This window comes from Mytilus trossulus, chromosome 6 (assembly GCF_036588685.1).
Source record: "Mytilus trossulus isolate FHL-02 chromosome 6, PNRI_Mtr1.1.1.hap1, whole genome shotgun sequence".
NCBI classification, from domain to species: Eukaryota; Metazoa; Mollusca; class Bivalvia; order Mytilida; family Mytilidae; genus Mytilus; species Mytilus trossulus.
In genome coordinates this window covers 43,625,572-43,638,230 of record NC_086378.1, presented here as the reverse complement: position 1 = coordinate 43,638,230, position 12,659 = coordinate 43,625,572, and the positions used below count along the sequence as shown (strand labels likewise).

At 31.5% G+C, this 12,659-nt stretch overlaps 1 protein-coding gene across 3 annotated transcripts in view; it reads right to left on the bottom strand.

Annotated features, from left to right (window-relative positions):
• The window catches only part of LOC134721402 (protein-glutamine gamma-glutamyltransferase K-like), an 88,676-nt gene that overhangs the window by 64,817 nt on the left and 11,200 nt on the right, over positions 1-12,659 (bottom strand). Inside the window, exon 1 of one of the 3 annotated variants that reach the window (XM_063584387.1) lies at positions 10,603-10,618. The exons of the other annotated variants lie outside the window; for them this stretch is intronic. The gene's annotated coding sequence lies outside the window, so the exon portion shown is untranslated. Of the gene's footprint in view, positions 1-10,602; positions 10,619-12,659 lie in introns of those variants that run through there. 3 annotated transcript variants of the gene reach the window in all.

The following is a 12,659-nucleotide window of genomic DNA, read 5'->3' as shown; positions in this document are numbered from 1 at the left end:
GAAAGGTGAAAGATACCAAAAGTATATTCAAGCCCACAATAGTTGTCTGATTAGTAATTTTTCAGATTGTGTTCTTTTCCCGATTATGCAGTAGTTTTGCGAATGAGATAACATCGCAGGTGATGCATGCATAGCAATTTTGGAGACCGCTCGATTCCCGCGGATTTTGGGTTGTTTTATAGATTTTTCTCCTCCCAAAGATAACAAAATTGAACGTCGCCTTAATTCAGAATGATCAAGAAAATGACATCTATGGACATTTGAACTGTATGCTTTGAATAAGTGCAAACACGAGTTTACTATTAATTATTTATCTTGTCTTCTCTTTTGATCTTTTGATGTTGTTTATGCATAACTCTTTGATGTTGTTAATGCATTACATTCCGTTTCAAAATTCTGTCTTTGGTTTGTAATACACAGTGAAAATTTAACATTGTTGTAAACAAAATATTACCCCTTCATCTAAACAATTAATTTCTTTAAGTATTTGTTTATAGAGACCAGGAAATCTTCTTCGATAAATTTACTTTTAATTAGAAATTACTCTTTGTAAAGCATCGTTTAGTATGTAAAAAATGTTACACTTTGATCTTCCTGCGTATTTTCACGAACAAGAAAGATTAAAGAAAAATGAACAAAATCTAAGATTTGTTAAGACTTATATAAATAATCAGCATAGGACAATGTCGATTTTCAGCTGTAAGTCAGGGATATGAATCAGACCTACCTGTATCTGTAGGTTTTTCTCAACATCAAATTAACAGATGGAATCAACATAGTTCCTATTAAAGTTCAATTACTCAGCGATAGGGCATCACATTCTGAGCGGAAGTTCAAGGATACAATAGCATGTTCACTATTCTACGAATGCCCTGCCTGACGACAGGTTGCGAACTGATAAAGGCATATTATAACGGTAAAAGTACAGTTGGTTCCTAGAGGACTGCTGACCCAACAAAACAAAAATATTGTTATTCAAATCATTAATAATCTCTTTGATGTCAGGAAAAAACAACAAGCATTCTGATATTATTGCAAAACAATACATAGTCCCCTACCAGTTGAAAATTTAATGCACTGGAACAAAATGCTAACTTGATCTATAACTTGGCATGGGGTACACAATATAACAAATATCAAGTCAATAGCTTTAAGCCTGACTCAAAAAAGGACCATTACTCTGCAAAAAATTATCAGACCGGAGAAAAATTCAATCTTGATCTGTAACTTGTCATGATAAAACAATAAACCAAATATCAAATCAATATCTTCAAGCATGAAGAAAAAAGTGTGGAGAACTGATTTGCCGGACTGACGGATGGATAGAGATACTGACGGAGCGAAACCTAAAGTCCCTTCGACTTCGTCGGTAGGGGACTAATAATTCAGTCATGGCATTCAGTCTTTTTATAAATCAATTAAGGATGAGGATGATGACCATTTTCAATTTTCTTATTTCAACTGCATCCGTTCTGTATATAATGAAGCATTATGGTAAATCTGGTGATTGCTTAAGTGTTTCAAATGTTGCAAAATTGATGGGTTGGCTTTGTTTTTTTGCAACGAATGTCAATTTTTAAATGAGATTAATAACAGATAAAAATCTACTCATTGTCTTAAACCTACGCATATCGAACCGAAAGCTTAAAACTATTGTAACAAGTATCTGTGAATATATGGATTAATGAAAATAATATTTCGTAAATTTCGTGCGTTCGAAGGGATGTTCTAAATTTGCAATCACTGGGAATTCTCAAACGTAATTGTTAAAAGCCAGTAATGTATACATACGTAGAAATAAAGTGAGCTATGCCACCGAAAGCAAACATAGCTTTTTTTTCTTTTACTTGGATGAAGCATAGATGTAATATCCTTATAGATGAAGAGTTGTCGCATTGGCACTCATACAACATCTTCATATATCTATAAGAATAAATGCCAAAGTTCTGCAAAGTTCAACTTCGTTTAAGAGAGTGTGAACCTTAGTTTCTTTTAAGTTTTTTGGAATTTTATAATCTTCTAAAGTTAAATTCTAAAATAAAATCAACAGCTATTATATAATTTATTTTGATCTTGAAAATGTTTATCGATGTCGACCTTTAAATATCAACAAATTACATTATGTTGACTTTTGTCTGCAAAGTAAAGTAATTCCCGTTTTATCCACCAAAGGATTGCAATTTACTAACTTAATTAAATCACACTTATTGCAGACAGTAGGAGGAGAAAACACGTACGCTTAGCTAATAACATAGGGTTCATTTTGTTCTTGGTAATTTTGACTTAATAAGCGAAGTGTTACTCAATTTAATTTAGTTCATCAATTGGTGTTAGCGGAATATTTTTTTAAGCGATACAAGTATTATACACTTGCATTGAACTATACTTTAAACAGTACAAAACATCTTTTATTCTGAAATTGGCATTGTTTATGTATTATAGAGAATCCAAATCGTACATTTCTTTTACAATTATCAAAGATCTAGCACAAGGACTGGTTTTGTTTTTCAACTTTCAATGTACTTTTTATCGTTCCTAATTTATTTCATCTTTTTATTCTTTCAACTACATTTTTTATGTCATATAGGTCCTGATGTATTTGGGTATTTTGATATCATTGACTTTTAAATGTTTGGTTTTGAGCGTTCCTGATGATGTTTATACCAAAAGAAAGAAGAATAATTAATTACATAAAGTTATAACCCACTTTTCTATAAGAATTCATCATAGTTTAAGCCGTTTTTGATCTTGTGTTACTCGATCAATATCTACGAAATTTATGTTGCACCACCTCTTTCCCAATTGAAATTCTTTTAAAAACATAATCCATCTGAACGTCAAGTCCATCATACCGCTTAAACCCTAATTATATACTTAAAGTGTAATTGTTATAAGGCTCTTCTTTGTAGAACTCGGGGACATTTTCTAAAATATTGAATAAGTCTTGGAGGAAACCATCAAATTAATTTTATATTTCGTTTACAAATTGATATTGCGGAAAATAATTCATACTTCTTTTTTTATATAACTAATGTTCTATAGTTTCATTTATCTTCAGAGTTATGCGTTTATGACGTAACATGGACTTTTGAAATTCGTTTATCAATTAAGAAGTTAAAATAGAAACTAATTTATCAATTTTATCAAACATAAAATGATTGAATAACTGAAACTGACTTTAGAAATAATCAATTTAGTAAGTGAAATATGATGATAAAAGGAAGCAATCAATTTTGAGTCAGTAATTACATGTAGATGATAGCGATATTAAGCATATACGACAGTTTTTAAAAGGATAGCCAATCAACTCCAGTTTGACTTCGATAAAATAAGTACACAAAATCTAAAGAAGGAATCAATTGGTATAAATTGATTAAAGCTTACTGTCTTCTTAAAAATAAATCATAGTGGCATATTGTTGCTAATCGTACAAAAATATACCAATAAATCCATTGTTAACATATCATTATGTAGCTATAATTCAGTGGATGTCGTGTATTGCTGTATAGCAATCCCTTTGTGTTTGTTTTCGTTTAATGTTTTGTACATAAATCAGCCCGTTGATTTTCTCTCTTGAAAAAAGTAAGTCACAAAAATTCTGAAAATATGGCCTTATAAAGCTTACTATGCGGTATGGGTTTTGCTCTTTGTAAAGGTCGTACGGTGACCAATAGTTGCCATTTTTTACATTATTTGGGTTTCTGGTGGACAGTTGTCTCATTGGAAATCATACCATATCTTCTTCTTTTGTGTAAGCAATTTTAGTAACAAGGGTTTCTCCTTTTCTATCAATTACTCTTTATTCGTAAATCTAAAGGAGCATATAAATCTATAAGCTCCTGGGAACCTGATTCTATCTCTGACAAATTAACCTCTTATAATTGATCAAGAAAGATAACTTCTGACAGCTTCTTTGTTTTAATCAACATCCACTATATTCTTGTTAGACATTTGAATGATAACATTATTAATGTTGGTGATTTTTTTATTATAACAATAAACAGGTAGCGACACAGATCAGTGTGGATAGTATGTTTGAATGTTTAACAGTGTTTTTTTACAAAAATAGTTCTAGATTTTTCCCATTGGGTACTATGTTAAACTGTGCTGCACAATTACAACCAACCTTTACCAAACAATAAAAATTCGGAGTGGTGTGTATTTAATATTAAGTTTTAGTGGTCAAGACTGTCATTGAGGACACAGCAGATACAACTGTAAAGGAAAGTAAAACAAAATTCAATATGACTTTAATTCAGAGCTTTACACACAAAACCAAGAAAATTTAAAAGAGATCAAGCAATAAAGATTTGAAATATTGTACAAAAAAAGGTCTTTTAATATGTTTTTTGAGGAAAGAATATATATACACATTAGAAATAAATGTTGTCGAAGCTCTAAGAATAATTTTAAATTGTAAAAAAAAAAAATCGCCGTTGTTTTCCTATTTGTTTGATTTGTTCTAAGCTTTTGATTTTGCCATTTGATTATGGACTTTCCGTTTTCAAATTTCCTCGGAGTTCGGTATTTTGTGTTATTTTACTTTTTTTATTTGTCGATGTCTTGATAATTACTTATAACATAAGTCCAAAATTATCGGAAAATTGATTTAACTGATTAAACGGTTACTATGAAGAATTGGACAGTCAATCTTGGTAATAGAATCATTGAATTAAAAGAGGGACGAAAGATACCAGAGGGACAGTCAAACTCATAAATCGAAAATAAACTGACAGCGCCATGGCTACAAATGAAACCAGATGCTCCGCAGGGCGCAGCTTTATACGACCGCAGAGGTTGAACCCTGAACGATTGGGGCAAGTATGGACACAACATTCAAGCTGGATTCCGCTCTAAATTTGGATTGTGATTAAATAGTTGACACAGCATAGGTTTCTGACACAGAATGAATGTGGTCTAATGAACTTAAAAAAAATTTTTTGCCTTTGAGCAATTCACTATGCTGTTGAATATTAATCCTCTCAAAAAAATGTTTGAAGAAATTTTCTTTTTATTTATGAAATCTGAAATGAAAAAAATTGACCCCCCAATTTTTTTTTCACATCCCCCTTTCCCTTATTTCAAAACTGATCTCAATTCAAATTTCTAATCAAGTTTGCAACAATAACTACTCATTTAAATACATCATAAAATATTGAAATGTAAAAAAAGTGCTTGTTATCACTGAATGGTAAAGATTGTTTTAATCTATCAGTTGGTAGTAAAAGTGAATATACATTGTATATTGTATAAAACAATGATTTAAGTTGATTCAACTACTATTCTGGACAAAGAAAGATAACTCCAATTGAAATCCAATTGGAATTTCTTGCTATTGCACAATATTGTGCAATTAGATATTTCTTGCTATTGTGCAATACTGTGCAATTGAAAATATTTGCTATTGCACAATACTGTGCAATTGAAGATTTCTTGCTATTGCACAATACTGTGCAATTGAAGATTTCTTGCTATTGCTGAATACTGTGCAATTGAAAATTTCTTGCTATTGCACAATACTTAATATAATAATTTTGGATCCTGATTTGGACCAACTTGAAAACTGGGCCCATAATCAAAAATATATGTACATGGTTGGATTCAGCATATCAAAGAGGCCCAAGAATTCAATTTTTGTTAAAATCAAACTTAGTTTAATTTTGGACCCTTTGGACTTTAATGTAGACCAATTTTAAAACGGGACCAAAAATTAAGAATCTACATACCCAGTTAGATTTGGCATATCAAAGAACCTCAATTATTCAATTTTTGATGAAATCAAACAAAGTTTAATTTTGGACCCCGATTTGGACCAACTTGAAAACTGGGCCAATAATAAAAAATCTAAGTACATTTTTAGATTCAGCATATCAAAGAACCCCAAGGATTCAATTTTTGTTAAAATCAAACTAAGTTTAATTTTGGACCCTTTGGACCTTAAAGTAGACCAATTTGAAAACGGGACCAAAAATTAAGAATCTACATTCACAGTTAGATTCGGCATATCAAAGAACCCCAATTATTCAATTTTTGATGAAATCAAACAAAGTTTAATTTTGGACCCTTTGGTCCCTTTATTCCTAAACTGTTGGGACCAAAACTCCCAAAATCAATACCAACCTTCCTTTTGTGGTCATAAACATTGTGTTTAAATTTCATTGATTTCTATTTACTTAAACTAAAGTTATTGTGCGAAAACCAAGAATAATGCTTATTTGGGCCCTTTTTTGACCCCTAATTCCTAAACTGTTGGAACCAAAACTCCCAAAATCAATCCCAACCTTTCTTTTGTGGTCATAAACCTTGTGTCAAAATTTCATAGATTTCTATTAACTTAAACTAAAGTTATAGTGCGAAAACCAAGAAAATGCTTATTTGGGCCCTTTTTGGCCCCTAATTCCTAAAATGTTGGTACCAAAACTTCCCAAAATCAATCCCAACCTTCCTTTTGTGGTCATAAACCTTGTGTTAAAATTTCATAGATTTCTATTCACTTTTACTAAAGTTAGAGTGCGAAAACTAAAAGTATTCGGACGACGACGACGACGACGACGACGACGCAGACGACGACGCCAACGTGATAGCAATATACGACGAAAATTTTTTCAAATTTTGCGGTCGTATAAAAAGTCAAACAGACAAACAATAGTTCACATGACACAACATAGAAAACTAAAATATAAGCAACACGAACCCAACAAAAAACTAGGGGTGATATCAGGTGCTCCGGAAGGGTAAGCAGATCCTGTTCCACATGTGGCACCCGTCGTGTTGCTTATGTGATAACAAATCCGGTAAATAGTCTAATTCGGTAGGTCACATTCATGAAAGGGAATTAATTGTAGTTACGACGTAAGGAACATATCCGATATCATTTGTGAAACGGTTATTCCATAACGGTCAACCAACTCGTGATGGCGTCCGTAAAATTTACGAAGGGATGATTTCAACTTCACCATTTTGAAAGTGATAATGAAACAGCAAAAGGCAATTTTATCTTTTTATAATTAGTTAGTTGAACATTGCTCATAACGGAATTATTTAGGAACATTATCCAAGACATCTGGAATTTTTACCAGTGCTTCAACTTTTCTCGGTGGTACACAATCCGTAAAGGCCTTATTTTGTATAAAGAAAATGCTATATTTTGTTAACACAGATGTCTTTCCTCCATATGAAACATTTTAAATAGCGTGTTCTTTGTTATGGTAAGATATATTTTGTAAAGAACAACAAAACATTTGAATCAAGATGCCTGTCAGTTGAACTTGGCCAGAAAAACTTCGAATCAAATTGTTGGAGTTCATACAAAGTTAAAGTGTTTTAATAAAAACTATTTTTGGCTTAGAATTACGTGTATGTAATATATAGTTGTGGAATTACATTTACGGTTCCAATTTCACTGCACCAGATGTTGAAGATAAAATCTATTTCGTAATAATTTATATATACCTAATAACAGTCTAAACTCTAGAATCAATTAAAGGTTTAATGTAATTTCCGATATTTAAATTCAACGAATAATGAAAATAAATTTTATTTCATTATTTTCTTGTGAAGAATGTGATAGGTTGAAGATTATTGTTAATGGAATTGAAAAGATGTATAACAATATATGTCAATCATAGCACGGATGCATGCATTGTGTATTTAACAGTCTATATGCATTTAAATATTAATGAGCCAATATCTTTTTTCTTTTATTATATAAATTAGTTTATGAAAAATCATAATAGAGGTATGCAGCATTTCTTTCTGTGTCTGTGTTCTCAATACATACTAATGAAGGAGGCGTGTAGTCATGCATCAAAAGCTTAGATCCATTAACAATAGAACTAATGGTATGCACATTTTCAACATAACTTATTATCTCCGAGAGAACACGTAACATTAACATAAGAGATATTTTGTTGTACAGTTATACCCAAGACCACAAATTAAGTATAACAAATACATTATACATTTGAGATGACCCAAACAGAAATCTTATATAAAAAACTATTTAACTTACTATGACAAGTAAGAACTAGAGGCTCTAAAGAGCCTGTGTCGCTCACCTTGGTCTATGTTCATATTAAACAAAGGACACAAATGGATTCATGACAAAATTGTATTTTGGTGATGGTGATGTGTTTGAAGTTCTTACTTTACTGAACGATTTTGCTTCTTACAATTATATCTATAATGAACTTTGCCCATTAGTAACAGAGAACTATATTTGGTAAAAATTTACATAAATTTACCAAATTAATGAAAATTGTTAAAAATTGACTATAAAGGGCAATAACTCCTTAAGGGGTCAATTGACCATTTAGGTCATGTTGACTTATTTGTAGATCTTACTTTGCTGAACATTATTGCTGTTTACAGTTTATCGCTATCTATAATAGTATTCAAGAATACCAAAAACAGCAAAATTTCTTTAAAAATTACCAATTGGAGGGCAGCAACCCAACAACCAGTTGTCCAATTCATCTGAAAAAGGACAGATAGATATTGACTTGATTAACAATTTAACTTCTTGTCAGATTTGCTCTAAATGCTTTGGTTTCATAGTTATAAACCCAAAACTGCATTTTACCCCTATGTTCTATTTTTAGCCGTGGCAGCCATCTTGGTTGAATGGCCAGGTCATCGGACACATTTTTCAACCTAGATACCCCAAAGATGATTGTGGCCTAGTAGTTTCAGTGGAGATTTTTGTAAAAGATTACTTAGATTTACGAAAAATGGTTAAAAATTGACTATAAAGGGCAATAACTCCTAAACTGGTCAACTGACATTTCGGTAATGTTGATTTATTTGTAAATCTAACTTTGCTGAACATTATTGATGTTTACAGTTAATCTCTATCTATAATAATATTCAAGATAATAACCAAAAACAGCAAAATTTCCTCAAAATTACCAATTCAGGGGCAGCAACCCAACAACCTATTGACCGATTCATCTGAAAATTTCAGGGCAGATAGATCTTGACCTGATAAACATTTTAACCCCATGTCAGATTTGCTCTAAATGCTTTGGTTTTTGAGTTATAAGCCAAAAACTGCATTTTACCCCTATGTTCTATTTTTAGCCGTGGCGGCCATCTTGGTTGGTTGACCGGGTCAAGCCACACATTTTTTTAAACTAGATACCCCACTGATGATTGTGGCCAAGTTTGGTTTGATTTGGCCCAGTAGTTTCAGAGGAGAAGATTTTTGTAAAAGCTAACGACGGACGACGGACGACGGACGACGGACGACGGACGACGGACGACGGACGACGGACGCAAAGTGATGAGAAAGGCTCACTTGGCCCTTTGGGCCAGGTGAGCTAAAAAACTAGCAACCATACTAAATGACAAGTAAGAAAAAACTAGCAACCATACTAAATGACAAGTAAGAAAAAACTAGCAACCATACTAAATGACAATTTATATATCTAGAAAGCTAAGAATAGTAAAATAACAACTGAAGCAGTTAAAAAGGTTTCTGTTACTAGAGTATGAAGTAAATCTACTATTATATGTTTTTGCAGTGTGTAATTAGTATCTTACATTTACACAACAAATTACTTCGAAACAGCTGCAAGTGAAATCCATTATATAATATTTGCAAGTACCATAAATAATAATGGCATAAGATATTAATAGCACGTATGCAAACTGACAGCTATGCTTCCTGGATCAAAGTGGAATATCATCTTACCATATTGAAACATGCATTATGAATCATTCATACTGTACAGAACATAGTCAATGAATGTAAACAAACAACTAGATTTGTCGATCTCAAATGTTCTTTTTTGCCTGCTTTTATGCATCTCTCACACGTCACTTTTTCCAACAAACAAATTATTAAACTTTAAACATAATCCTGAAACAACTGGTTTTGTTTGCATCGATTAACCTTGTTGTTATATTGTCAATAAATGTTTCTTTTAACATATGGATTTTTGATGGGGTGAATGGTATTCTCGAATTAAATAAAAAATAATATCTATGTATTTTTTTTTTTTTTTTTTTTTTGCACATTTCATGATGATGATGTTTGATCTTTTACAAATCCCCATTCAATTGATTTACTGACTTTTACACTCAGAGATTGGCGGTTTGTATAGTACATCGATCTATTTGAGGCCTCTAGATGTTTATTAGTTATTTATATCATTTTGTTTTCTATTCAAAAGACATACACATACAACTTCCTTTTATCGACAATTTGAAACCTGCATAGTGCATATAATTAGATATTGCCGCATTTTCGGTTTATCCTTCCAACACCAAAATTATATCACGCGTCAAAACTGACAGGTTCAATGAATTTATATAGATCAGTAGGGTTTTTTCCCTTGATTTTCGAAAGTCCGTAATATAGCAAACCATCATACAGTTTGGAACTTATAAAAAAAAACAAGCATATAATTTATTCTATAATTTCAAAAGTTTGTCAGGCTTTTTGTTGGTCAACAAATCATGATCTGTCCGGGATTTACAATTGCAGCAAAAAAAAATTAAATTGGAAAAAAATCAGTTCAGGAAGAGTACTTAACTTTAAAATATCGGTTTAAAAGACACACAAATCAAGTAGAAACAAAACAATGGTTAATGAAATTATACCTTATCAAATAGTGCTTATAATCAAGCTCAAAGTGCTCGGCAACCAAGTGACAAGAAATCATGACGTCCAACATTTATGTCGGTTGTTTTCTTTCGTAGAAAGTTCCATACAACATTGACATAAATAGTACAGGAAGACACGATTTTATACAATGCCAAGAAAAACACTGTACATAAGATCAAGAAAGAAAAACAACATTCTATTCTTGCTTCCTACATGCCAGATGCAGTGATTGAACACAATCTGAATAGTTATACCATTTTATCAATGAGTCTATGAAGCAAGATATTTATTGGATAATACCTAAACTTTATTCATAATATTAACATAAAAGCAAGATGCGAAATGTGAAATACCCCTTTGATCACCAAAAATTTATGATATCTATATCCCTGCTGTAGAAGTTTATTTAATAGAGATGAAAATATAAAGTTCATCGACTTTTAATTATAGTACATTTAAAGTATATCAGTATGCAGGATGTGAGGTTCTAGTACTATACACAAGTGTCTAATTTCAACAAATAAAATTAAAATTAAAGCAAACTATTTAAAGTGATCCACAATGTAAGCAGATCTTTGTCAACACTCGGTTCATAATCTTAAAACATATTTGAAGCACACGATATTTGATAAAACTTGATACATTTATCTTCATATTTTAAAACTTACAGATTGTAATAAACAATTTATTCCCCATAGGCGACAATGATAGCCTTTTTCGAGATACAGACTTTAGAAAGTTGATTTTTTAACGAAACTTTGCTAGAACTAAAGTAAAATTATTCGGGCAGAATTTTTGGTCCAAAAAATATAGGTTCCCGTGGCTTTTCTTAACGTAATTTGTACTTATCTCCCATTCCTATCAATTTTGCACGGATCTCATCCTAGCGTTGAAAAGACTTCTCAGTTCCGTTAGAGCTAAGGAAAATAATTTGTTTTGCCTTTGGTATAATGCATGGTGCACGAAGTCACTAATAATAAAAATGAAAAAAACAAAAAATAACGGGCGCACATATTCAACCATCAGGATTAGCCATATTCCTAATTCAAAATACAATGTTATGTTCATAAATATTAGGAGAATCAACTTTTGATATGTTACGACTACATCTTATTTACATAGAGTATCATCTTTTCTCTTTAACAAAATGGAGCAATAAGTTTTGTTAAAAAAGGAATAGTGTCATTATCTTACATTTACTCAATGCAGCACCACTTTCAGAAGATATTTAATAGTTGTGAAATTGGAATCAAATCTTAAGTGCGTCTACTTTTCTGTCATCAACTTGATAACTTATCACTGCTTTGAGTCCCTGTACTATTTTTTCTATTTTAATTGCTAAAACATGAACCTTTTGCTGATTAATGATAACATTTCTATACAAATAACCTTAACACTTATGTGTTGTCTATCATCATTCAAGTTGTGATATTTTGTAACACTTCCGTATTTATTTAGTTTTACTTCGATCTGATAAATGATGAAAAAAAATATCAAAAGATTTAAAGAAAAATTGTTTCTTCTGTATGCCCTCATCGCCGTTTATGTGTGAATTCATAATTAGATCAATGAAAATTCGGTTTTAATCAAAGCAACAACAAAAAAAACATCCGGTTTCAACAAGTTTCTATACCACATTGGCGTCGAAGCCGTGTTGGAAAGGGGATAATTCATCCTATCCATTCTTTTGGGACAAAATGGAATGAACATAAAAGAGCAAAAAGACGCTTAGTTATTATAAAAACTCACTGGAACCTTTAGTTCAGGTGAGTTAAATAGAACATGAAAATTAAATCATTCGATTTCTTTCCTTTTTCAAATTCCCAAAAAGAGAAACTGGGACAGGTTCAATAAAACATGCCGCGTTAAAGTTTGGTGGTTAGCATCTCAGCCGTATCCTCCTTTCAATCAGGATCAATATATTCACAATTTAGTAACAGAAATTAGTTAATTACATACAAAGCACAGTTACGAACAAATCAATGAAAAATATATAGTCCCCTAAAGGTTTAAAATATTCATTAAATTTAGAGGGGCAAACTTAATCTATAAC